Source organism: Lynx rufus, unplaced genomic scaffold (genome assembly GCF_022079265.1).
Source record: "Lynx rufus isolate CCGP_SWC_20201006 ecotype Redwood Valley unplaced genomic scaffold, mLynRuf1.p SCAF_14, whole genome shotgun sequence".
Classification (NCBI taxonomy): domain Eukaryota; kingdom Metazoa; phylum Chordata; class Mammalia; order Carnivora; family Felidae; genus Lynx; species Lynx rufus.
In genome coordinates this window covers 45,268,268-45,293,373 of record NW_025814828.1, presented here as the reverse complement: position 1 = coordinate 45,293,373, position 25,106 = coordinate 45,268,268, and the positions used below count along the sequence as shown (strand labels likewise).

Below are 25,106 nucleotides of genomic sequence, written 5' to 3'. Positions count from 1 at the left end.
CAAATTCTAGGCCTACCACTCAGGATTTTTTGCAGTCTTGTGTCTTCCTGCCTTTCCAAACTCATCTCTCATGTATTCTCTAGTCAAAACAGTCTCTTTACTGGTCCCCAAAGTACTCACTCCATCCCACTATCCTCTTACTTAAGTCCCACTTACTATTCAAGCTCAACTTCTACCTTCTCCATATCATCTTCAGACCATATAAGTTTCCTTACATTCCTTTAGCACTTGTGGATTTAGCACAAATGGTGTTTGGCACAGTTTTCCCCATGTATCTGTTTCAGACCCCTAACTTGACTACAAACTCCTTAAAGGAAAGGCTTATTTTCCTCCTTTTCTGTGTTGCCTTCAGCACCTTGTCCTGATCACAAACTTTTCTATTTCCTGCCACATGTTCTTATTCTGTCCATATGTGGATTAATAAATCAGAGGGTAAGGTAGCCCAGAAAGGTGATAGAAGCTAGTCTGCAATTCAACAATATGTCATTAAACCTGTTCATGTGTAATTAAGGAGGCACTATTCTTATTTATTTATTTTTGTTTGTTCCAAATTTTTATTTAAATACTAGTTAGTTAACATACAGTGTAATATTGGATTCAGGAGTAGAATTTAGTGATTCATCACTTACATGGAACTCCCAGTGCTCATTATAACAAGTGTCATCTTTAATGCCCATCACTTATTTAGCCCTTCTCCCACCAACCTCCTTCCTTCAACCCTCAGTTTCTTCTTTGTATTTAAGAGTCTCTTATGGTTTGCTTTCCTCTCTCTCTCTCTTTTTTTCCCTCCACGTATGTTCATCTGTTTTATTTCTTAAATCCCACATATGAATGAATTCACATAGTATTTTTCTTTCCCTGACTCTTCTTTATCCATTCATCAGTCAGTGGACATTTGGGCTCTTTTCCTAGTTTGGCTATTGTTGATATGCCAAACACTGGGGTACATGTGCCCCTTTGAATCAGTACTTTGTGTCCTTTGGGTAAATACCTAGTGTGGCAATTACTGGATTTTAGGGTAGTTCTATTTTTAACCTTCTGAGGTACCTCCATACTGTTTTCCAGAGTGGCTGCACCAGTTTGCATTCTCACCAACAGTGTAAGAGGGTTCCCCTTTCTCTGCATCCTCACCAACATCTGTTGTTTCCTGTGTTGTTAATATTGGTCTTTCTGACAGGTGTGACGTGGTATCTCATTATGGTTTTGATTTGTATTTTACTGATAATTAGTGACATTGAGCATCTGTTCATGTGTCTGTTAGCCATCTGGATGTCTTCTCTGGAAAACTATCTATTCATGTCTTCTGCCCTTTCTTAACTGGATTATTCAGTTTTTGGGTGTTGAGTTTGAGAGTTCTTTATAGATTTTGAATACTGACCCTTTATCAGATAGGTCATTTGCAAATATCTTCTTTCATTCCATAGGTGCCTTTCAGTTTTGTTGATTGTTTCCTTCACTGTGCTGAAGTTTTTATTTTGATGAAGTCCCAATAGTTCATTTTTTATTTTCTTTCCCTTTCCACCAGAGACATGTCTAGTGAGAAGTTACTCTGGCCGAGGTCAAAGAGGTTGGTGCCTGTGTTCTCTTATAGGATTTTGATGGGTTCTTTTCTCATATTTAGGTCTTTCATCCATTTTGAATTTATTTTTGTGTATAGTGGAAGAAAATGGTCCAATTTTATTCTTCTGTATGATCCTGTCCAGTTTTCCCAACACCATTTGTTAGAGACTTTTTTTTCCCATTGGATATTCTTTACTGCTTTGTCAAAGATTAGTTTGCTATATATCAGGTCAATTTCTTTTTTTTTTCTATTAAGTTCAATTGATCTATGTGTCTGTTTTTATGCCAGTACTATACTGCCTTGATGACTACAGCTTTGTATTATGGCTTGAAGTCAGGAATCGTCATGCCTCGTTTTCTTTTTCAGGATTGCTTTGGCTATTCATGTTCTTTTGTATTCCATACAAATTTTAGGATTGTTCTAGCTCTGTGAAAAATGCTAGTGGTATTTTTATGGGGATTGCATTAACTGTGTGATTACTTCGGGTCATATAGACATATCAACAATGTTTGTTCTTCCAGTCCATGAGCATGGAATGTTTTTCCATTTCTTTGTGTTCTCTTCAATTTCTTTCATAAGTGTTCTATAGTTTTTAGAGTACAGATCTTTTACCTCTTTGGTTAGGTTTATTCCTAGATATCTTATTGGTTTTGGTGCAATTGTAAATGGAATCGACTCTTTATTTTTCTGTTGCTTTATTATTAATATATAAAAATGCAACAGATTTCTGTACATTGATTTTATACACTGTGACCTTGCTGAATTCATGTATGAGTTCTAGCAGGGTTTTGAGTCTTTTGAGTTTTCTGTAGACAGTATCATGTCATCTGCAAATGGTGAAAGTTTGACTTCTTTGCTAATTTGGATACCTTTATTTCTTTTTGTTGTGTGATTGCTGAGGCTAGTATTTCCAATACTCTGCTAAATAACAATGGTAAGAGTGGACATCCCTGTCTTGCTCCTGGCCATAGAGGAAAAGCTCTCAGTTTTTCCCCATTTAGGATAATACTATATGTGGGTCTTTCACATATGGCGTTTGTGATGTTGAGGTATGTTGCATCTGTTCCTACTTTGTTGAGGGATTTTTTTTTATCAAGAATGGATGCTATATTTTGTCTTAAAGACTTTTTCTGAATTCTTGAGAGGATCATATGTTTCTTATCCTTTCTTTTGTTAATGTGGTGTATCATGTTGATTGATTTGTGAATATTGAACCACAATTGCAACCCAGAAATAAATCCTGTTTTATTGTGGTTAATAATTGTTTTAATGTACTATTGGATTTGATTTGGTAGTATTTTGTTGAGAATTTTTGCCTCCATGTTCATCAGGGATATTGTCCTGTAGCTCTCCTTTTTAGTGGGGTCTTTGTATGGTTTAGGAATTGTGGTAATGCTGTAAGAAGGCACTACCTTAGTCTAACAATCTTCTATTATCCTCTTTATTGTCAGCCCTTAACATCATATTTAAAGCATCTTCTGTGTTGCTACACAGTATTCATAATTATCCTTTCTAATGGTTGCATAATAACTCACTGAGCTTTCAGTACTCCTTATATTTTCTTTGTAAGGTTATGGATTAGTATCCATTCCTGCAGTGTAGAGAGCAATAGGTTTTATATCCAGAGCACCTGGCCTTAGACTTGTGGTTCTCAAAGTGTGGTCCCCAGATAAGCAGCATCAGCATCACCTGGGAAATGTTGGCAATGCAGATTCTCAGGCCCACTCCAGACATACTGAATCAGTAACTCTGGGGATGGTGCCCAGAAATCTGTGTTTATTAAATATTCATTAAAGTCCTTCACATGATTCTGATGTATACTCAGATTTGGGAATCACTGGGCTTACTAGAGGATTAAACCCACTAATAATGCATTTATACCAGCTCAGAGCATATTATAGAAACAGCTAAAAAGAGTCAGAGGACGTATACTCAAATTACAGCATCTTCTGATCTCAGCTGAGAAACAGTTTACCTTTTGAGTCTCCATTTCTTCATCTGTTAAAAGGGACTAATGGGGAGTGCCTGGGTGGCTCAGTCAGTTAAGCATGCAACTTTGGCTCAGGTCATGATCTCACGGTTTGTGGGTTCGAGCCCTGAGTCAGGTTCTGTTCTGACAGCTCAGAGCCTGGATCCTACTTTGGATTCTGTGTCTCCCTCTCTCTCTGCCCCTCCCCTGCTTGGACTTTGTATCTCTCTCTCAAAAAATAAATAAACATTTTAAAAAATTAAAAAAAGGGACTAATGTAATTACTACCTCATAGGGCTATTGTGATGATTAGATGAGACAATGTATGTGAATGCTGTATGTAGATTACATAGTAGACTATACAAATAGTTTATTTTTCTCAACTTTAGGCCTAGTACCTCTATGAAGTTAATCTCAACCCAGAGTGACCTTGCTTTTATAGAATAAGAGTGGCTCATACCACTTCTTAGAGTCTCTAACACCTCTTCAGAAATCTGGAAAAAATCTAGTTGCTGTGGAAGCAGCAGAAAAAGAAAGACTGGTGTGGGTTGAAAGCAATGATTTGTCCTTTGAAATATCTTTGGTGGTAGCCATCTTGAGCCTAAGCCATTATTCATGAAGGCTGGTCTTCACTGCTGGGCCTCGCCTTCAGAGAATTTATTTTATTTTTGCTGTTTAGAGAAGAATGAGAAGACAGCTTTATGTTGGGATATAGGATTGGGAAGAAAACCAGATAGCTCTATGGACTCTAATATATATGTAGAAGGGGAAGATTAATCATGGGAGTCTGAGAGGCACTGGGTCACAACGTACAGATGTTTCAGAGAAGAAATACTGTGTGGCAATAAGTAGAGATGTTCTCCCTATACCTGTATGCAATAAAGTGTGATTTTGGTGCCCTAAGAACTCTATAGAATCCAGAAATGCTTTGGGAAAAAGAAAGTTTACAGCTTTGGAGTACCTGCAAGAAACCTCACCTCCCCACAGTGACAGTGGGGAGGTGCTACTTGCAAATAGCTTTAAGAGCTGTGGGCATTGCTTGTGGGTAGGGACATTTACAAATCTTTAGGGACTCTAGGGTTTGAAGTTTCCACTAATTATTATATCAAACATAATAAAATGCATCCATAGTACACATGAAATACAATTTTTTTGCAATAAAAATTAGAAAAAAATTTTAAATGTTGCTTTTGGAATTATTTGGCTACAACAAACTCCTTTAATTTACAATTGGCTATGATTTGTAAGTAATCATCATGCATACTTGGGAATTCTTGTGAAGTGAGAAAATAAAACCCACAAATTGTTTTCAAATGTAGTGCAACTTTTTATGAACATTGAAAGTAATGGTGATTGAAGTTTGCATATACATTAAGCATTTATTTCCACATTGCAGGGTTTTTTTTTTTTCGTATTTTGGAGCCAGAAAGGATAAAATGACTCTAATTATGGAATTTGATACTAAACTGTGTGAGCACTGGTGGTGAACACATGTGAGATACCCCCAAGGACTCCCAGAAATGCTTGTGAGAAGTTTTCAAGGGCTTGAAGTCTTCCATTATGCAGGTATGAACCAGAGCTAATGAAACATCGGTTATTAGTTTCAGATGACCCCTGTCAGTGCCTGTAAACAGGTGACACTTAGAGAAAAGTTATAGACCTAAAAATTGTGACAATGGATTGTCCTATGTGTAGGCAGTTACTAAGCAGCTCAAAAAGAACCCAGATAGTGAAAAAGCAAAATAAAACAAATAAGAAATATTGTGGGCTCTTATTGAGGACTATGGAGAATGCTTGCTCTTTCTCTTGGTCAGATTTGTTGCTTCAGGGGGTGGGGATTCTGGGCTAAAGTTACCCAGACCAGAAACCTGGGAGTCATCCTTGATCCCTTCCTCTTCCCTTAATCTCTATGTCTAATCCTTCTTTAAGTTTTCTGGATTTTACCTGTAAAATGCTGAACCCATTGACTTTTTTTGGCCTTCACTGCCAGTACTCTGGTCCAAGATGCCATCATTTCATCTCCTGAATTATTGCAACATCTTCATAAACTGTATCCTTGCTTCTACACTTACTTTACTACTTATATTTGGATACAGAAATCCATATACATTGTAGCTACTATCCATTGTATCTACTATCCATCTTATACATAGTATCCACAGTTATCTTTTTAAAATGTAAGCCAGGTCATGTTATTTTTTTCTTAAAAGCCTCCAGTGTCTTCCCATCCTCTTGGAATAAAGTCAAAAGATCCCCTATGCAATTTGGCCCCTGCCTATCTCACTAGCTTCATGCCTTACCACTCTCCTTGGGACCCACTATGCTCCAGCCACATTGGCCTTATCTCAAATCATCAAGCTACTTTCTACCACAAAGCCTTAGCACATGAGTTTCTCTCTGCCTGGACTAGTCAACATTCCACCTTACCCATGCCTGAATCAATCTTTCTTTCTTTCTTTCTCTTCTTTTTTTTTTTAACTTTTTAAAAAATGTTTATTTTTGAGAGAGAGACAGAAGCAGAGTGTGAATGGCGGAGGGGCAGAGCGAGAGAGGGAGACACAGCATCCAAAGCAGAGTCCAGGATCCGAGCTGTCAGCACACAGCCAGACAGAGGGCTTGAACCCACCAACTGTGAGATCATGACCTGAGCTGAAGTCGGACACTTAACCGACTGGGCCACCCAAGCGCCCATGAATCTTCCTTATACTTTGAGTCTCAGTACAATTATCACCTCCCTCAGGGTCTTTCTCTGGTTACACTCTAATGTAGCTCCCAAATTATTCTCTTGGTTAGTCACTGAAGTAAACTACACAATGGGAACTATGATTTTCTTGCTCACATTTGATCACATTCTAGGTGCTCATAAATACCTGTTGGATGAGTTAATACAACATATATTGAGCTTGTTTACTAGTTATTTACATGTGTATGCCTTAGTTCCATCCAATGAACTAGAATTCAATCAGCACAAATTGATCCAGGCAATGTGTGAGATATTAATAAAGGAACGAGACCTCCTGGGAAGCCAATTGCCTTGTAGATGGAGTGTATGCGTAGGGCCCCATCAGCTGGCTCAGTGAATAGCTCACGGAGGGCCTAATTTTCACCTGATTATTCAGCAATATTTGAGAAATTAGGCTGCAAAGATGGGAGAAAAATGGAAAATTTTCAGGTATCAAACAGGGTATCATATCCATGGGAAGATTTGACATCTACTTATACACGCATCTTGGGAAATGGAGGCTCACTCACCCCATTTCATTGTTCACAAACTCATTCTGTTTTGAACTTCCAGCTTGTATTTGACTTTGTCTGGTTTGGAAATAGAAAATTAACATGTGCAACAGTGCAAGAGGGTTTCCCTTTTCCACATCTTCACCAATATCTACTGTTTATTTGTTTCCTGACAGGTGTGAGATATCTCATTGCAGTTTTGATTTGTATTTTGCTAATGATAATTGATGATGAGTATCTTTTCATGTGTCTGTTGACTATCTGTTATTTCTTCTTTGGAGAAATGTCTGTTCATGTTTTCTTCCCAGTTTTAATTGGATTATTTGTTTTTTGGGGTGTTGTTGAGTTGTATCAGTTTTTTTTTACATAGTTTTGATGCTAACCTTTTATAAGATATGTCATTTGCAAACATCATCTCTTACTCCATGTGTTGCTTTTTAGTTTTGTTGGCTGTTTCCTTTGCTGCGCAGAAACTTTTTATATTAGTTTAGTCCCATTCATTTATTTTTGCTTTTGTTTCCCTTGCCTCAGTGGATGTATCTAGAAATGAGTTGCTGTGCAGTGTCAGAGAAGTCACTGTCTGTGCTCTCTTCAAGGATTTTTATGGTTTTAGTTCTCACATTTAGGTCTTTCATAGATTTTGAATTTATTTTTGTTTATAATGAATTAAAGTGGTCCAGTTTCAGTGTGCTTGGGTGGCTCAGTTGGTTAAACCTCCAACTTGTGATTTCAGCTCAGACTATGAACTCACTATTTGTGAGAACTACCCCTGCATCAGGCTTGCACTGAAAGCAGGGAGACTGCTTGGAATGTTTTCTTTCCTTTCTCTCCCAGGCAAAATTGCACCAACATTCTTCTCAAAGCTAAAACAAGCAATCCTAAAATTTGTATGGAGCCACAAAAGACCCTGAATAGCCAAAGTAATATTGAAGAAGAAAACCCAAGCAGGAGGCATCACAATCCTAGATTTTAGCCCCTACTACAGAGCTGTAATCATCAAGACACAACATGGCATTGGCACAAAAACAGACACATAGACCAATGGAAGAGAATAGAGGCTCCAGAATTGGACCCACAAAGGTATGGCCAAATAATCTTTGACAAAGCAGCAAAGAATATCCAATGGAAAAAAGACAGTCTCTTTCACAAATGGTGCTGGGAGAACTGGACAGAAACATGCAGAAGGATGAAACTAGACCACTTTCTTACACCATTTACAAAAATAAACTCAAAATGGCAAAGGACCTGAATGTGAGACAGGAAACCAACAAAACCCTAGAGGAGAAAGCAGGAAAAAACCTCTCTGACCTCAGCCGTAGCAATTTCTTACTTGACACATCCCCAAAGGCAAGGGAATTAAAAGCAAAAATGAACTACTGGGACCTCATGAAGATAAAAAGCTTATGCACTGAAAAGGAAACAATCAAACTAAAAGGCAACCAATGGAATGGGAAAAGATATTTGTAAATGACATATCAGATAAAGGGCTAGTGTCCAAAATCTATAAAGAACTCACCCAACTCCACACCTGAAAAGCAAATAATCGAGTGAAGAAATGGGCAGAAAACGTGAATAGACACTTCTCTAAAGAAGACATCCCAATGGCCAACAGGCACATGAAAAGATGCTCAACGTCACTCCTCATCAGGAAAATACAAATCAAAACCACAGTTAGATACCACCTCACACCGGTCTTCCTTAAATGTTTGGTAGAATTTGTCTGTGAAGCCATCTCGTCCAGGAATTATCTTGGGAGTGTTTTGATTACTGCTTGAATTTATTTGCTGCTTATTGGTCTTTTCAAATTTCCTATTTCTTCCTGTTTCAGTTTTGTTAGTTTATATGTTTCTAGGAATATGTCCATTTCTTGTAGGTTGTCCCATTTGTTGGCATACAGTTTTTTATTATATTCTCTTATAAATTTGTGTATTTCTGTAGTGTTGGTTGTCATTTCTCCTCTTTGTGATTTTATTTTTTGAGTCATTCTCTGTCTCTCTCTCTCTCTCTCTCTCTCTCTCTCTCTCTCTCTCTCTCTTGATAAATCTGGCTAGAGGTTTATCAATTTTATTGATTTTTTCAAACAACCCATGCCTGGTTTCCTTGATCTCTTCTATATTTTTTGTTTGTTTTTTTTTTTACTTCAATGTGATTTATATCTGTTCCAGTCTTTATTATTTACTTCATTCTGCTGCTTTTAGGTTTTGTTTGTTGTTCTTTTAACTCTTTTAGATGCAAGGTTAGGTTGTTTATTTCAGTTAGTTCTTGCTCCTTTGAAGTAGGCCTGTATTACTATAAACTTTCCTCTTAAATCCGTTTGTGCTACATCGCAATGGTTTTGGATCATTTTGTTTTCATTTTCATTTGTTTCCATGTCCTTTTTTATTTCTTCATTTATTTTCTTTTTTTTTTCAGTATATGAACTTTATTGTCAAAATGGTTTCCATACAACACCCAGTGCTCATCCCAAAAGGTGCCCTCCTCAATACCCATCACCCACCCTCCCCTCCCTCCCACCCCCCATCAACCCTCAGTTTGTTCTCAGTTTTTAACAGTCTCTTATGCTTTGGCTCCCTCCCACTCTAACCTCCTTTTTTGACCTTCCCCTCCCCCATGGGTTTCTGTTAAGTTTCTCAGGATCCACATAAGAGTGAAAACATATGGTATCTGTCTTTCTCTGTATGACTTATTTCACTTAGCATAACACTCTCCAGTTCCATCCATGTTGCTACAAAAGGCCATATTTCATTCTTTCTCATTGCCACGTAGTATTCCATTGTGTATATAAACCACAATTTTTTTCATCCATTCATCAGTTGATGGACATTTAGGCTCTTTCCATAATTTGGCTATTGTTGAGAGTGCTGCTATAAACATTGGGATACAAGTGCCCCTATGCATCAGTACTCCTGTATCCCTTAGGTAAATTCCTAGCACTGCTATTGCTGGGTCATAGGGTAGATCTATTTTTAATTTTTTGAGGAACCTCCACACTGTTTTCCAGAGCGGCTGCACCAATTTGCATTCCCACCAACAGTGCAAGAGGGTTCCCGTTTCTCCACATTCTCTCCAGCATCTATAGTCTCCTGATTTGTTCATTTTGGCCACTCTGACTGGCGTGACGTGATATCTGAGTGTGGTTTTGATTTGTATTTCCCTGATGAGGAGCGACGTTGAGCATCTCTTCATGTGCCTGTTGGCCATCCAGATGTCTTCTTTAGAGAAGTATTGATTCATGTTTTCTGCCCATTTCTTCACTGGGTTATTTGTTTTTCGGGTGTGGAGTTTGGTGAGCTCTTTATAGATTTTGGATACTAGCCCTTTGTCTGATATGTCATTTGCAAATATCTTTTCCCATTCTGTTGGTTGCCTTTTAGTTTTGTTGGTTGTTTCCTTTGCTGTGCAGAAGCTTTTTATCTTCATAAGGTCCCAATAGTTCATTATTGCTTTTAATTCCCGTGCCTTTGGGCATGTGTCAAGTAAGAAATTGTTACGGCTGAGGTCAGAGAGGTCTTTTCCTGCTTTCTCCTCTAGGATTTTGATGGTTTCCTGTCTCACATTCAAGTCCTTTATCCATTTTCATAAATATCCATTTATTTTTTGTAAATATCCATTTTTTGTAATATCCATTTTATTTTTTGATAAATATCCATTTATTTTTGTGAATGGTGTGAGAAAGTGGTTTAGTTTCAATCTTCTGCATGTTGCTGTCCAGGTCTCCCAGCACCATTTGTTAAACAGACTGTCTTTTTTCCATTGGATAGTCTTTCTCGCTTTGTCAAAGATTAGTTGGCCATACGTTTGTGGATCTAGTTCTGGGGTTTCTATTCTATTCCATTGGTCTATGTGTCTGTTTTTGTGCCAATACCATGCTGTCTTGATGATGACAGCTTTGTAGTAGAGGCTAAAGTCTGGGATTGTGATGCCTCCTGCTTTGGTTTTCTTCTTCAAAATTCCTTTGGCTATTCGGGGCCTTTTGTGGTTCCATATGAATTTTGGGATTGCTTGTTCTAGCTTTGAGAAGAATGCTGGTGCAATTTTGCTTGGGATTGCATTGAATGTGTAGATAGCTTTGGGTAGTATTGACATTTTGACAATATTTATTCTTCCAATCCATGAGCACGGCATGTTTTTCCATTTCTTTATATCTTCTTCAATTTCCTTCATAAGCTTTCTATAGTTTTCAGCATACAGATCCTTTACATCTTTGGTTAGATTGATTGCTAGGTATTTTATTCTTCTTGGTGCAATTGTGAATGGGATCAGTTTCTTTATTTGTCTTTCTGTTGCTTCATTGTTAGTGTATAAGAATGCAACTGATTTGTGTACATTGATTTTGTATCCTGCGACTTTGCTGAATTCATGTATCAGTTCTAGCAGACTTTTGGTGGAGTCTATCGGATTTTCCATGTATAATATCATGCCATCTGCAAAAAGTGAAAGCTTAACTTCGTCTTTGCTAATTTTGATGCCTTTGATTTCCTTTTGTTGTCTGATTGCTGATGCTGGAACTTCCAACACTATGTTAAACAACAGCGGTGAGAGTGGACATCCCTGTCATGTTCCTGATCTCAGGGGGAAAGCTCTCAGTTTTTCCCCATTCAGGATGATATTCGCTGTGGGCTTTTCATAAATGGCTTTGATGATCTTTAAGTATGTTCCTTCTATCCCAACTTTCTCGAGGGTTTTTATTAAGAAACGTTGCTGAATTTTGTCAAAGGCCTTTTATGCATCGATTGACAGGATCATATGGTTCTTCTCTTTTTTTTTGTTAATGTGATGTATCACGTTGATTGATTTCCAAATGTTGAACCAGCCCTGCATCCCAGGAATGAATCCCACTTGATCATGGTGAATCATTCTTTTTATATGCTGTTGAATTCGATTTGCTAGTGTCTTATTGAGAATTTTTGCATCCATATTCATCAGGGATATTGGCCTGTAGTTCTCTTTTTTTACTGGGTCTCTGTCTGGTTTAGGAATCAAAGTAATACTGGCTTCATAGAATGAGTCTGGAAATTTTCTTCCCCTTCTATTTTTTGGAATAGCTTGAGAAGGATAGGTATCATCTCTGCTTTAAACATCTGGTAGAACCTCCCTGGGAAGCCATCTGGTCCTGGGCTCTTATTTGTTGGGAGATTTTTTTTTTAATTTTTTTTTTTAACGTTTATTTATTTTTGGGACAGAGAGAGACAGAGCATGAACTGGGAAGGGGCAGAGAGAGAGAGGGAGACACAGAATCGGAAGCAGGCTCCAGGCTCTGAGCCATCAGCCCAGAGCCCGACGCGGGGCTCGAACTCACGGACCGTGAGATCGTGACCTGAGCTGAAGTCGGACGCCTAACCGACTGAGCCACCCAGGCGCTCATGTTGGGAGATTTTTGATGACTGATTCAATTTCTTCACTGGTTATGGGTCTGTTCAAGCTTTCTATTTCCTCCTGATTGAGTTTTGCAAGCGTGTGAGTGTTTAGGAATTTTTCCATTGCTTTCAGGTTGTCCAGTTTATTGGCATATAAATTTTCATAGTATTCCCTGATAATTCCTTGTATCTCTGAGGGATTGGTTGTAATAATTCCATTTTCATTCATGATTTTATCTGTTTGGGTCATCTCCTTTTTCTTTTTGAGAAGCCTGGCTAGAGGTTTGTCAATTTTGTTTATTTTTTCAAAAAACCAACTCTTGGTTTTGTTGATCTGCTCTACAGTTTTTTTACATTCTATACTGTCTATTTCTGCTCTGATCTTTATTATTTCTCTTCTTCTGCTGGGTTTAGGCTGTCTTTGCTGTTCTTCTTCTAGTTCCTGTAGGTGTGCTGTTAGATTTTGTATTTGGGATTTTTCGTGTTTCTTGAGATAGGCCTGGTTTGCAATGTATTTTCCTCTCAGGACTGCCTTCGCTGCATCCCAAAGCGTTTGGATTGTTGTATTTTCATATTCATTTGTTTCCATATGCTTTTTAATTTCTTCTCTAATTGCCTGGTTGACCCATTCATTCTTTAGTAGGGTGTTCTTTAACCTCCATGCTTTTGGAGGTTTTCCAGACTTTTTCCTGTGGTTGATTTCAAGCTTCATAGCATTGTGGTCTGAAAGTATGCATGGTATGATTTCAATTCTTGTAAACTTATGAAGGGCTGTTTTGTGACCCAGTATGTGATCTATCTTGGAGAATGTTCCATGTGCACTCGAGAAGAAAGTATATTCTGTTGCTTTGGGATGCAGAGTTCTATATAGATCTCTCAAGTCCATCTGATCCAATATCTCATTCAGGGCCCTTGTTTCTTCATTGATCCTGTGTCTAGATGATCTATCCATTTCTGTAAGTGGAGTGTTAAAGTCCCCTGCAATTACCATATTCTTATCAATAAGGTTGCTTCTGTTTGTGCGTAATTGTTTTATATATTTGGGGGCTTCTGGATTTGGCGCATAGACATTTATAATTGTTAGCTCTTCCTGATGGATAGACCCTGTGATTATTATATAGTGCCCTTCTTCATCCCTTGTTACAGCCTTTAATTCATTTTTTTTTTAATTTTTTTTCAACATTTATTTATTTTTGGGACAGAGAGAGACAGAGCATGAACGGGAGAGGGGCAGAGAGAGAGGGAGACACAGAATCGGAAACAGGCTCCAGGCTCTGAGCCATCAGCCCAGAGCCTGACGCGGGGCTCGAACTTACGGACTGCGAGATCGTGACCTGGCTGAAGTCGGACGCTTAACCGACTGCGCTACCCAGGCACCCCAACAGCCTTTAATTTAAAGTGTAGTTTTTCTGATATAAGTATGGCTACTCCAGCTTTCTTTTGCCTTCCCGTGGCATGATAAATAGTTCTCCACCCCTCACTTTCAATCTGAAGGTGTCCTCAGATCTAAAATGAGTCTCTTGTAGACAGCAAATAGATGGGTCTTGTTTTTGTATCCATTCTGATACCCTATGTCTTTTGGTTGGCGCATTTAGTCCATTTACATTCAGTGTTAGTATAGAAAGATGTGGGTTTAGTGTCATTGTGATGTCCGTAGGTTTCATGCTTGTATTGATGTCTCTGGTACTTTGTCTCACAGGATCTCCCTTAGGATCTCTTGTAGGGCTGGTTTAGCGGTGATGAATTCCTTCAGTTTTTGTTTGTTTGGGAAAACCTTTATCTCTCCTTCTATTCTAAATGACAGACTTGCTGGATAAAGGATTCTCGGCTGCATATTTTTTCTCTTCATCACATTGAAGAGTTCCTGCCATTCCTTTCTGGCCTGCCAAGATTCAGTAGAGCAATGGGTCATGAGTCTTACGGGTCTCCCTTTATATGTTATAGCACGTTTGTCTCTAGCTGCTTTCAGAATTTTCTGTTTTTCCTTGTATTTTGCCAGTTTCACTCTGCTATGTCGTTCAGAAGATTGATTAAAGTTATGTCTGAAGGGAGTTCTCTGTGCTTCTTGGATTTCAATGCCTTTTTCCTTCCCCAGATCAGGGAAGTTCTCAGCTATGATTTCTTCAGGTACACCTTCAGCACCTTTCCCTCTCTCTTCCTCCTCTGGAATACCAATTATGCATATATTATTTCTCTTTAGTGCATCACTTAGTTCTCTAATTTTCCCCTCATACTCCTGGATTTTTTTATCTCTCTTTTTCTCAGCTTCTTCTTTTTCCATAATTTTATCTTCTAGTTCACTTATTCTCTCCTCTGCCTTTTCAATCCGAGCCGTGGTTGTCTCCATTTTATTTTGCAGCTCATTGATAGCATTTTTTAGCTCCTCCTGGCTGTTCCTTAGTCCCTTGATCTCTGTAGCAAGAGATTCTCTGCTGTCCTTTATGCTGTTTTCATGCCCAGCGATTAATTTTATGACTATTATTCTAAATTCATTTTCTCTTATATTGTTTAAATCTTTTTTGATGAGTTCGTTAGCTGTTGTTATTTCCTGGACATTTTTCTGAGGGGAATTCTTCCGTTTCATCATTTTGGATAGTCCCTGGAGTGGTGCGGGACTGCAGGGCACTTCCCCTGTGCTGTCTTGAATAACTTGTGTTGGTTGGCGGGGCCGCAGTCAGACTGGTGTGTGCTTTCTCTTCCCCTCTCCTAGAGGAGGGATTCAGTGTGGGGTGGTGTGGCCCATCTGGGCTGCTTGCATACTGCCAGGTTTGTGGTGCTGTGGATCTGGCGTATTAGCTGGGGTGGATTGGGAAGATGCACGTGGGTGGGAGGGGCAGGGTCAGCTTGCTTTTCCATCAGAGATCTGCTTATGGATGGGCCCTGCAGCAACGGGAAGGAATCAGACCTGCCGCTGGAGTGATGGATCCACAGAAGCAGAGCATTGGGTGTTTGCATGGTGCAAGTTCCCTGGCAGGAACTGGTTCCCTTTGGGATTTTGGCTGGGGGATGGGCGAGGGAGATGGCGCTGGCGAGGGCCTTTGTTCCCCGCCAAGCTGAGCTCTGTCATCCGGGGCTCAATAACTCTCCCTCCTGTTTCCTCCAGCCCTCCCGTTCTCCGAGCAGAGCTGTTAGCTTATAACCTTTCAGATGTCAATTCCCGCTTGCTGTCAGAACACACTCGGTCCGGGCCCTCCACTTTTGCAAGCCAGACTAGGGGGGTCTGCTTGGCCAGCGGGCTTCCCCTCTGCCCAGGCTCCCTCCCTCCAGTCCGTGGAGTGCGCACTGCCTCCCCACCCTTCCCACCCTCTTCCATGGGCTTCTCATCTGTGCTTGGTTCCGGAGACTCCATTATGCTAGTCTTCTGGCGGTTTTCTGGGTTATTTAGGCAGGTGTAGGTGGAATCTAAGTGATCAGCAGGACGCGCAGTGAGCCCAGCATCCTTGTATGCCGCCATCTTCCCAGGATCTCTTCATTTATTTTCTGCTTGACACAGTCATTGTTTAGTAACGTGTTATGTAATGTCTATGTTTTTGTGGTCTTTCCAGGTTTTTTTTTCTGGTTGACTTCTAGTTTCATGGTGTTGTCATCAGAAAAGATGCATACAGGGGCACCTGGGTGGCTCAGTCGGTTAAGCCTCTGACTTTGGTTCATGTCATGATCTTTCATCCATGGGTTTGAGCCCCACATCAGGCTCTGTGCTGACTGCTCAGATCCTGGAACCTGCTTCAAATTCTGTGTCTCCCTGTCTCTCTGACCCTCCCCACTCACGTTCTGTCTCTCTCTCTCTCAAAAATGAGTAAACATTAAAAATATTTGAAAAAAGACAAGATGCATACATGGTATGACTTTGATCTTTTTACTTTGTTTAGAATTGTTTTGTGGTATAATATGTGATCTATTTTGGAACATGTTCCTTGTGTACTTGAAAAGAATGTGTATTCTACTGCTTTAGGATGGTGTGTTTGGAATCTGTTAATTCCCTCTGTTCCAGTGTGCCATTCAAAGCCATTGTTTCCTTACTGATTTTCTGTTTAGATAATTTGTCCAGTAAGTATCATGTGAAAGTCTGCTACAATTAACTCTGAAAAATGAGAACAAACTGAGGGTTGATGGGGGGTGGGAGGGAGGGGAGGGTGGGTGATGGGTATTGAGGAAGGCACCTGTTCGGATGAGCACTGGGTGTTGTATGGAAACCAATGTGACAATAAATTTCATATTTTAAAAAAAATGTCTGCTACAATTATTGTATAATTATCAATTACTTTATGTTTGTTATTAACTATGTTATATATATTGGTCTTCTATGATGGGTACATAAATATTGACTATTATTATATCTTCATGTTGGATTATCCCCTTTATTGTTATGTGGTGTCCTTCTTTGTCTCGTTACAGTCTTTTTTTTTTTTTAATTTTTTTTTTCAACGTTTATTTATTTTTGGGACAGAGGGACACAGAGCATGAATGGGGGAGGGGCAGAGAGAGAGGGAGACACAGAATCGGAAACAGGCTCCAGGCTCCGAGCCATCAGCCCAGAGCCTGACGCGGGGCTCGAACTCACGGACCGCGAGATCGTGACCTGGCTGAAGTCGGACGCTCAACCGACTGCGCCACCCAGGCGCCCCAACAGTCTTTAACACCTAGTTTGTCTTATAGAAGTTTTGTTACTATGGTTTTCTTTTGACTTTTGTATGATAGATATTTCTCCATCCCTTTACCTTCAATCTGCAGATGTCTTTAGGTCTAAAATGAGTCTCCTGTAGGCAGCATATAGATGTGTCTTGTTTTTTTTTAATGTTTATTTCTTTTGAGAGAAGGAGCACGTGAGCAAGTGGGGTAGGGGCAGAGAGAGAGGAAAAGAGAGAATACCAAGCAAGCTCTGTGCTGTCAGCACAGAGCCTTTTGTGGGGCTCGATTTCATGAACAGTGAGATCATGACCCGAGCCAAAATCAAGAGTTTGATGATTACTCAACTGATACACCTAGGTGCCCCTCTTTTTTTGTCTCTTTTTCTTTTGATTGGAGTGTTTAGTCCATTTACATTCAAAGTAATTATTGATATATTTGTATTTATTGTCATTTTAGTATTCATCTTGTGGTTGTTTCTGATGATTTTCTTTTATCCTTTCTTGTCTTTCTTTCTTTGGCATGGTTTGTTGATTTTCTTTAGTTGATATATTTGAATTTCTTTCTCCTTTTTTAAATATCTATTAGTGGTTTTTGATTTGTGGTTGCCATTATGTTTGTATATATCATCTTCTTCATATAGCAGTCTATATTAAGTTGATGGTCCCTTAAGTTTGGACCCATTTCGTCCTCTCCTTCTCATGTTTTAGGTATATGTTGTCATTCTTTACCTCATTTTATTTTGTGAGTTCTTTGTTACAGAAATATTTACTTTTACTGCTTTTGTGTTTCATAACTTAATATTGTCAGTTTTGGTCTCTCCTTTCTACTCAAAGAATCTCTTTTAATATTTCTTGTATGGATGGTTTAATTACATGAACTTCTTTAGATTTTGTTTGGAAAATTCTTTACCTCTCCTATTCTGAATAATAACATTGCTGGTTATAATATTCTTGGCCGCAGATGTTTTCCATTCTGCACTTTGATTATGTCATGCCAGTCCCTCTGTCTTGGAAATTTTTGCTGAAGCCTGCTAGCTTTATGGGATTTCCCTTATATGTTACTGTTTTCTTTTGACTTGCTTCTTTAAAACTTTTTTCTTTATCACTATATTTTACCAATTTAATTATAATATATCTTAGTGTAACTCCACTTATGTTTATCTTGTTGGGTGTCTCTGTGCCTCTTATATTTGGATATATGTTCCTTCCCCAGATTAGGTAAGTTTTTTGCTATTATTTCTTCATATAAATTTTCTTCCCCCTTTTCTCTCTCCTCTTCTTTTGGGACTCCTATATTGCCAATGTTATTACATTTGATAGAGTCTCCTTAAACCTATTCTAATTTTGTATAATTTTTTCTCTCTCTTTTGTTCAGATTGATTACTTTCCATTACTCTGTCTTCTAGGTCATTAATTCATTCCTTTTTCTTACTGTTCATTCCATCACGTGTTTCCCATTTTGTTTATTGAGCCCTTTATCTCTGCTATGTTATTCCTTATTTCTGTGTTAAAGGACTCACTCATGTCTTTCAGTGCTTTTTTTAAATCCATTGAGTATCCTTATGATCAGTGTTTTAAATATTTACTCAGACATGTTACTTATATCTGGCCTTGTCCTGTTCTTTCATTTAAGATAAATTTCTCTGTCTTGTCATTTTGTGTAAGTCTCTGTGCCTGTTACTGTGTGTTAGGAAAATCAGTTACATCTCCTGTTCTTGAGGGTAATGGTCTTATGAAGAAATCCTGTAATGCTCTGCCATGTAGTGTCCCCTGTTCCCCTGGTCCTGGTGTTTCTAAGAGTGTCTCCAATGTTTGCTGCATGTGTTTGTTCTTTTGTTGTGTCCACTCTATCTCTCAGGCCATTTGTCTGCAGAGGCTCTCTTTATTTGTTGTGGGCAGTGTTTAGATCCTGTACTGCATGCGGTACTAGGTGTGCTCTGGTCTACTTGTGAAATGAGGCTTGTCACCACTGCCACCAGTACTGAGGCCTTGCAAAACTCTCAGGTTTGGAGATATGGTGTTGGCAGTGGTTTGGGCCAGTGTTCTGGGGGAGAAGGCCCACCATACTGGAACTGGGGTAAGAGTGACTGGGAAGGGCAGATGCACTGTAGCATGGGGGGCAGGGATTGGGGTAAGAAAGGTAGGTAGTGAGTGTTGGCACTGTGGTGTTTCCCACAGGTAGCCCTGTGGTTATGCTGAGATATGGGGGAGCAAAATGGTTACAGCCATTTCCTCAGGTCTGGAGGGTTCTCTTTATGACTGCTGCCTCTCCGGGATGCACTCCAAAAAAAGCAAGTAACCTACCCACCATGAGCCCCAGTTGCTCTTCAGATTGATGTTTCCATACTGTATGTCCATGGGTTGTTTGTCTGCCTCTTTTCCAAAAGTAATGTAATGCTTTCTGGGCTTTATCCCAGTCAAACCCACTGACCTTTAAGACTCCAGGCATTAAACCCCACTCATTTCCAGAAGTCATGTAATTCAGCCCCTCTTATTTTCCAAGCCAATTGCTATGGGGATTCAGTGTTCCTGTGCACTCCCCTGTGTGTTAGTTTGTCTCTCTTCCTTGTACATGACTGCAGGTCCCTTTCCGTGTCAGTGGCCACAATCTGTTTCTCTTCTAAACTGTATCTCTACACTTCCTCCCTTCTTTGATGTGGCCTTTTCTCTGCCTTTAGTTGTAAAGTTTGTTCTGCCACTCTTTAGGTCAATTTCTGGTGTATTTAGAATGATTTGATAGTTATCTAGCTGTGTTCATGGAATGGGCTGGGCCTAGGGTCTTCCTACTCCTCTGCCATCATCCAAGACAAAAGCAACTCTAGTTTTTAAAGGAGGCAAACATTTCTGAATTTTTTAATGTTTATTTATTTTTTAGAGAGAGGGGGGAGTGGCAGAGAGAGAGGGAGACACAGAATCTGAAGTAGGCTCCACGCTCTGAGCTGTCATCACAGAGCCTGATGCGGAGCTCAAGCTCAAAAACTATAAGATCATCACCTGAGCGAAAGTTGGATGCTTAACCAACTGAGCCACCCAGGCACGCCTCTGAATTTTTAGTAAAGGCTAAACATGTTTAGATTAAAAAAGCAATGTTATATTTCCAACCTGAGGATCGGAACCACATGCAACATTGAAATCCTTTCTGTTTTTAATTTTTGGTAAAATAACCCTTATTTCTTCCTATGAATCTTGGGTTGCAATGAAGGGGTCTTATTTTCTTTTACCAAAAAAGGACTATATATTTCCCTGATATCTTATGTCTTGTGTTCTTCATGGTAGTATGATTTATATTTAGAGTTGTGTTGTATTTTTATGGCTTAGGCATTCAGTATCAAGAAGCTATGGACCATATGACATTTAGAGTTCTGGGTCATGTTAGTTAGCCAGAGGTTCTCCACTGTAGGAACAATAGGCAAAATACTGCCTGATATTCTTAGCAGGTAGTTTTTTCTGAATCCTCCCTGAAGCAATATTTTGTTGTTGTTATTCTTATCTATTCTGACCTCCTCTTCTTTGACTCCATTGCACTGAAAAGTGAAATGGATTGTGTAAATGTGAGGAAAAGAAGACTGATATTGGATAGTGTGTGATGAAAAATGCCTTTTCTTTCTGGTAAGATGGATTGCTGACAGTCAAAAGGATTGTGTTTTTACTCTCAGATCTCCCTGTTCCTACCTCCAATGCCAATAAGCACACACACACACACACACACACACACACACGTAAGGCCTTCTGGGAGGGCTTAAAATAGACCTGTTGGGGGTACATTTTCATCATGCTTTGCCTCTAGGTAGAGTTCCTTAGACTCCACTTCTTCCCAGAGTGCGATTTCTCAGGCAAGATTCCAGTTATCCTCCATAGACACCTATCTGATCTGCTGAATATCTTCATCTAGAAGAAACTAATCTATTCCTTTGTGTGCCAATCAAAGGATGAGGAAAAACATATGCATTTCTTTTTTTAAAGCTTTTAATTTTAACTCCAGTAAAGTTAACATACATTGTTGTATTAGTTTCATGTGTACAATACAGTGATCCTACAATTCTACACATTACTCAGTCTTCATGATGATAAGTGTACATTTTAATTCCCATCACCTATTTCACCTATGTCACCTATGTCCTCACCCACCTCCCTTCTGATAACTATCAGTTTGATCTCTGTAATTAAGTCTGTTTCTTGGTTTGTTTCTCTCTCTCCATGCTTTCTTTCTTTTACTTTGTTCATTTGTTTCTTAAATTCCACATATGAGTGAAATCATATGGTATTTGTCTTTCTCTGACTTATTTATTTGTCATTGTACTCTCTAGTTCCATGTATGTAATAGTAAATGGCAAGATTTCATTCTTTTTCTTAAGTTTACTTATTTATTTTGAGAGAGCGAGAGAACAAGTAGGGGGAGAGCAGAAGGGGGGGAGAGAGAGAATCTTAAGCAGGCTCCATGTTGTCAGTGCGCAGACCCCAAAGTTGGGCTTGATCTCATGAACCATGAGATCATGACCCAAGCCGAAATCGAGTCAGATACCTAAGTGACTGAGCCACCCAGGTATCCTGATTTTGTTCTTTTTTTTTATGGTTGAGTAATACTCCATTGTATATATATATATATATATATACACACACACACACATATATATTATATACTATATATATGTATACATACATTGTGTATATATACATTACACACACACATATATATACATTATATATTATATTATTATGTATATTATATGTATATATACATTACACACACATCTATATACATTGTGTGTGTGTGTGTATATATATATATATATAAATATATATATATAAAACCTCTTCTTTATACATTAATCTATTGATGGACACTTGAGCTACCATAATTTGGCTATTGCAAATGATGTTGCTATAAATATAGGGGTGCATATGTTCCTTAAAATTAGTGTTTTTGTATTCTTTGGGTGAATATCTAGTCGTGTGATTACTGGATCATAAGATAGTTCTATTTTTCACTTTTTGAGAAGGCCTCATACTGTTTTCAAGAGTGGATGCACTAGTTTGCATTCCCATCAACAATGCAAAGAGTTCTTATTTCTCCACATCTTTGCCAAAACTTCTTGTTTATCCTGTTGTTGATTTTAGCCATTCTGACAGGTGCGAGGTAGTACCACATTGTAGTTTTGATTTGCATTTCCCTGATGAAAAGTGACGTTGAGCATCTTTTCATGTGTCTGTTAGCCATGTGTATGTCTTCTTTGGAGAAATGTCTGCTCATGTGTACTGTCCATTTTTTAATTGGATTGTTTTGTTCTTTGTGTGTTGAGTTGTATCAGTTATTTATATATTTTGGATACTAACCCTTTATAGGATATGTCATTTGCAAATGTTTTCTCCCATCCAGTAGGTTGTTTTTTAGTTTTGATGATTGCTTACTTAGCTGTTCAAATCTTCTGTATTTTTATGGAATCCCAATAGTGTATTTTTACTTTTGTTTCCCTTGCCCCAGGAGACAGATCTATAGATCTTTTTTTTTTATTACAGATGTTGCCACAGGGGATATCAGATAAACTACATCCTTGCTCTCTTCTAGGATTTTTACTGTTTCATATCTCACATTTAGGTCCTTAATCCATTTTGAATTTATTTTTGTGAATGGTGTAAGAAGATGTTATAGTTTCATTCTTTTGAATGTAATTGTGCACTTTACCTAACATCATTTATTGAAGAGACTGTGTTTTTCCCATTGGATATTCTTGTCTTCTTTATCAAAGAATAATTGGCTCTAGTATTATGGGTTTATTTCTGTTTTTTTTTCTATTATCTTCCATTGATCTATGTGTCTATTTTTGTGTCAGTACCATACTGTTTTGATAACTATAGCTGTGTAATCTGGAAATCTGGAATTGTGTTGCCTCCAGTTTTGTTTTCTTTTTCAAGATTGCTTTGGCTATTCAAGGTATTTTATGTTTCCATACACATTTTAGGAGTGTTTGTTTTAGTAATGTGAAAAATACTGTTGGTATTTTGATCGGGATTGCATTACGCCTGTAGATTGTTTTGGGTAGTATAGAAATTTTAGCAATAGTTGTTCTCCCCATCCGTAAGCATGGAATATTTTTTTTTCCCATTTGTTTGTTATCTTCAACTTCTTTTATCAGTGTGCTATAGCTTTTAAAGTACAAGTCTTTCACCTCCTTGTTTAAGTTTATTTCTAGGTATTTTATTCTTTTTGGTGCAATTTTAAATGGGATGGCTTTCTTAATTTCTCTTTCTGCTATTTTATCATTAGTGTATAGAAATGCAACATATTTCAGTATATTAATTTGGTATCCTGAGACTTTACTGAGTTCATTTTTCAGTTCTAGTAGTTTTTGGTGGAATTTTTAGTTTTTTTTTTTTCTATACAGTATCAGGTCATCTGCAGATAGTGACAGTTTTAAAATTTCCTTACCAGTTTGGATGCCTTTTCTGTATTGTATTGTATTGTATTGTATTGTATTGTATTGTTTTATTTTATTTTATTTTATTTTATTTTATTTTATTTTATTTTACTTTTGTTGTCTGATAGCTGTGGCTAGGGTTTCTAAAATTGGTGAGGGTGGACACCCTTACCTTGTTCCTGATCTTAGAGGAAAATTGAGCATGATGTTAGCTGTGGGTTTTTAATATATGGCTTTTATTATGTTGAGGTATATTCCCTCTAGCTCTAGTTTGTTGAGAATTTTTATCATGAATGGATGTTGTAGTTTGTCAAATGCTTTTTCTGCATCTACTGAAATGATTATGTGGCTTTTGTCTTTCTCTTGTTAGTGTCATGTATCACATTGATTTTCTAATACTGATCCACCCTTGCATCCTGGGAATCAACCCCACTTGGTCATGTTAATGATTTTTTGATGCATTTTTGGATTTGGTTTGGTAATATTTTGTTTAAAATTTTAGCATCTATGTTTATCAGAGATATTGGACTGTAGTTTTCTTTTTGGGGGGTGTCTTTATTTGTTTTTAGTATCAGGGTAATGCTGTCCTTGTAGATTGAATTTGAAATCTGTCCTCCATCTTCCATTTTTTTTTTTGGAATAATTCAAGAAAATAGGTATTAACTTCTCTTTGAATGTTTGGTAGAATTTACCTGTGAAGCCATCTTGTCCTGGACTTCTATTTGTTGGCAGTTTTTCACTTACTGGTTCAGTTTTATTGCTAGTAATCAGTCTCTTCAATTTTCTATTATTTCCTGATTTGGTTTTGAAAGATTATATCTTTCTAGAATTTATCCATTACTTATAGGTTATTCAATTTGTTGGCATATACTGTTTCATAATATTCTCCTATATTCCCTTGTATATTGGTGGTGTTGGTTTTTATTTTTCCTCCTTCATTTTATTTTATTTATTTTATTTCTCCTCTTAATTTTATTTATTTGAGTCCCCCTTTATGTCTTTTTTTCTGTGATGAGTCTGTCTAAAGTTTTATAATTTTTTTGACCTTTCAAAAGTATCAGGTCCTGGTTTCACTGACCTGTTACATTGGGTGTTTTTAGTCTCTATTTATTTCTGCTCTAATCTTTATTATTTTCTTCCTTTCACTGGCTTAGGACTTTGCTTGTTCTTTTTTCTTGCTCATTTATGTAGGTATGTATTGCTATAATCTTCCCTCTTAGAACAGTTTTGGCTGCATTCTAAAGATTTTGGTCTGTTGTGTTTCTTTTTCACTTGTCTGCATGCATTTTTTATTATTTATTTATTTTTTATTTTTTAATTTTAACTTGTTTTATTTTCTATTTTTTTAAATTAACACCCAAAACTAAAAGGCAACTGACAGAATGGGAGAAGATATTTGCAAATGACATATAAGATAAAGGGTTAGTATCCAAAATCTATAAAGAACTTATCAAACTCAACACCCCAAAAATAATCCAGTGAAGAAATGGGCAAAAGACATGAATAAACACTTCTCCAAAGAAGACATCCAGATGGCCAACCAACACATGAAAAAATGCTCAACATCACTCATCATCAGGGAAATACAAGTCAAAACCACAATACATGCATTTTTAAATTTCCTCTTTGATTTATTCATTGACCCATTTATTGTTTAGTCATATGTTATTTAGCTTATGTAGTTGTGGCCTTTCAGATTTTTTTCTTGTGGTTGATTTCTAGTTTCACAGTGTTGTGGTTTGAAAAGATGCATGTTATTTCAATCTTTTCAAATTTGTTGAGATTTGTTTTGTAACCTAACATGTGATCTATTCTGGAAACTGTTCCATGTGCACTTGAGAACAATGTGTACTCTGCTCTTTTGGATTGGAATGTTCTGAATACATCTGTTAAACCTATCAGTTGCGGTGTGTCATTCAAAGCCAATTGTTTGATTTCCTT

At 37.9% G+C, this 25,106-nt stretch overlaps 1 pseudogene; it reads left to right on the top strand.

Moving 5' to 3' along the window:
* Positions 1 to 25,106, top strand: part of LOC124509259 (nascent polypeptide-associated complex subunit alpha-like) — a 95,635-nt pseudogene that overhangs the window by 59,229 nt on the left and 11,300 nt on the right.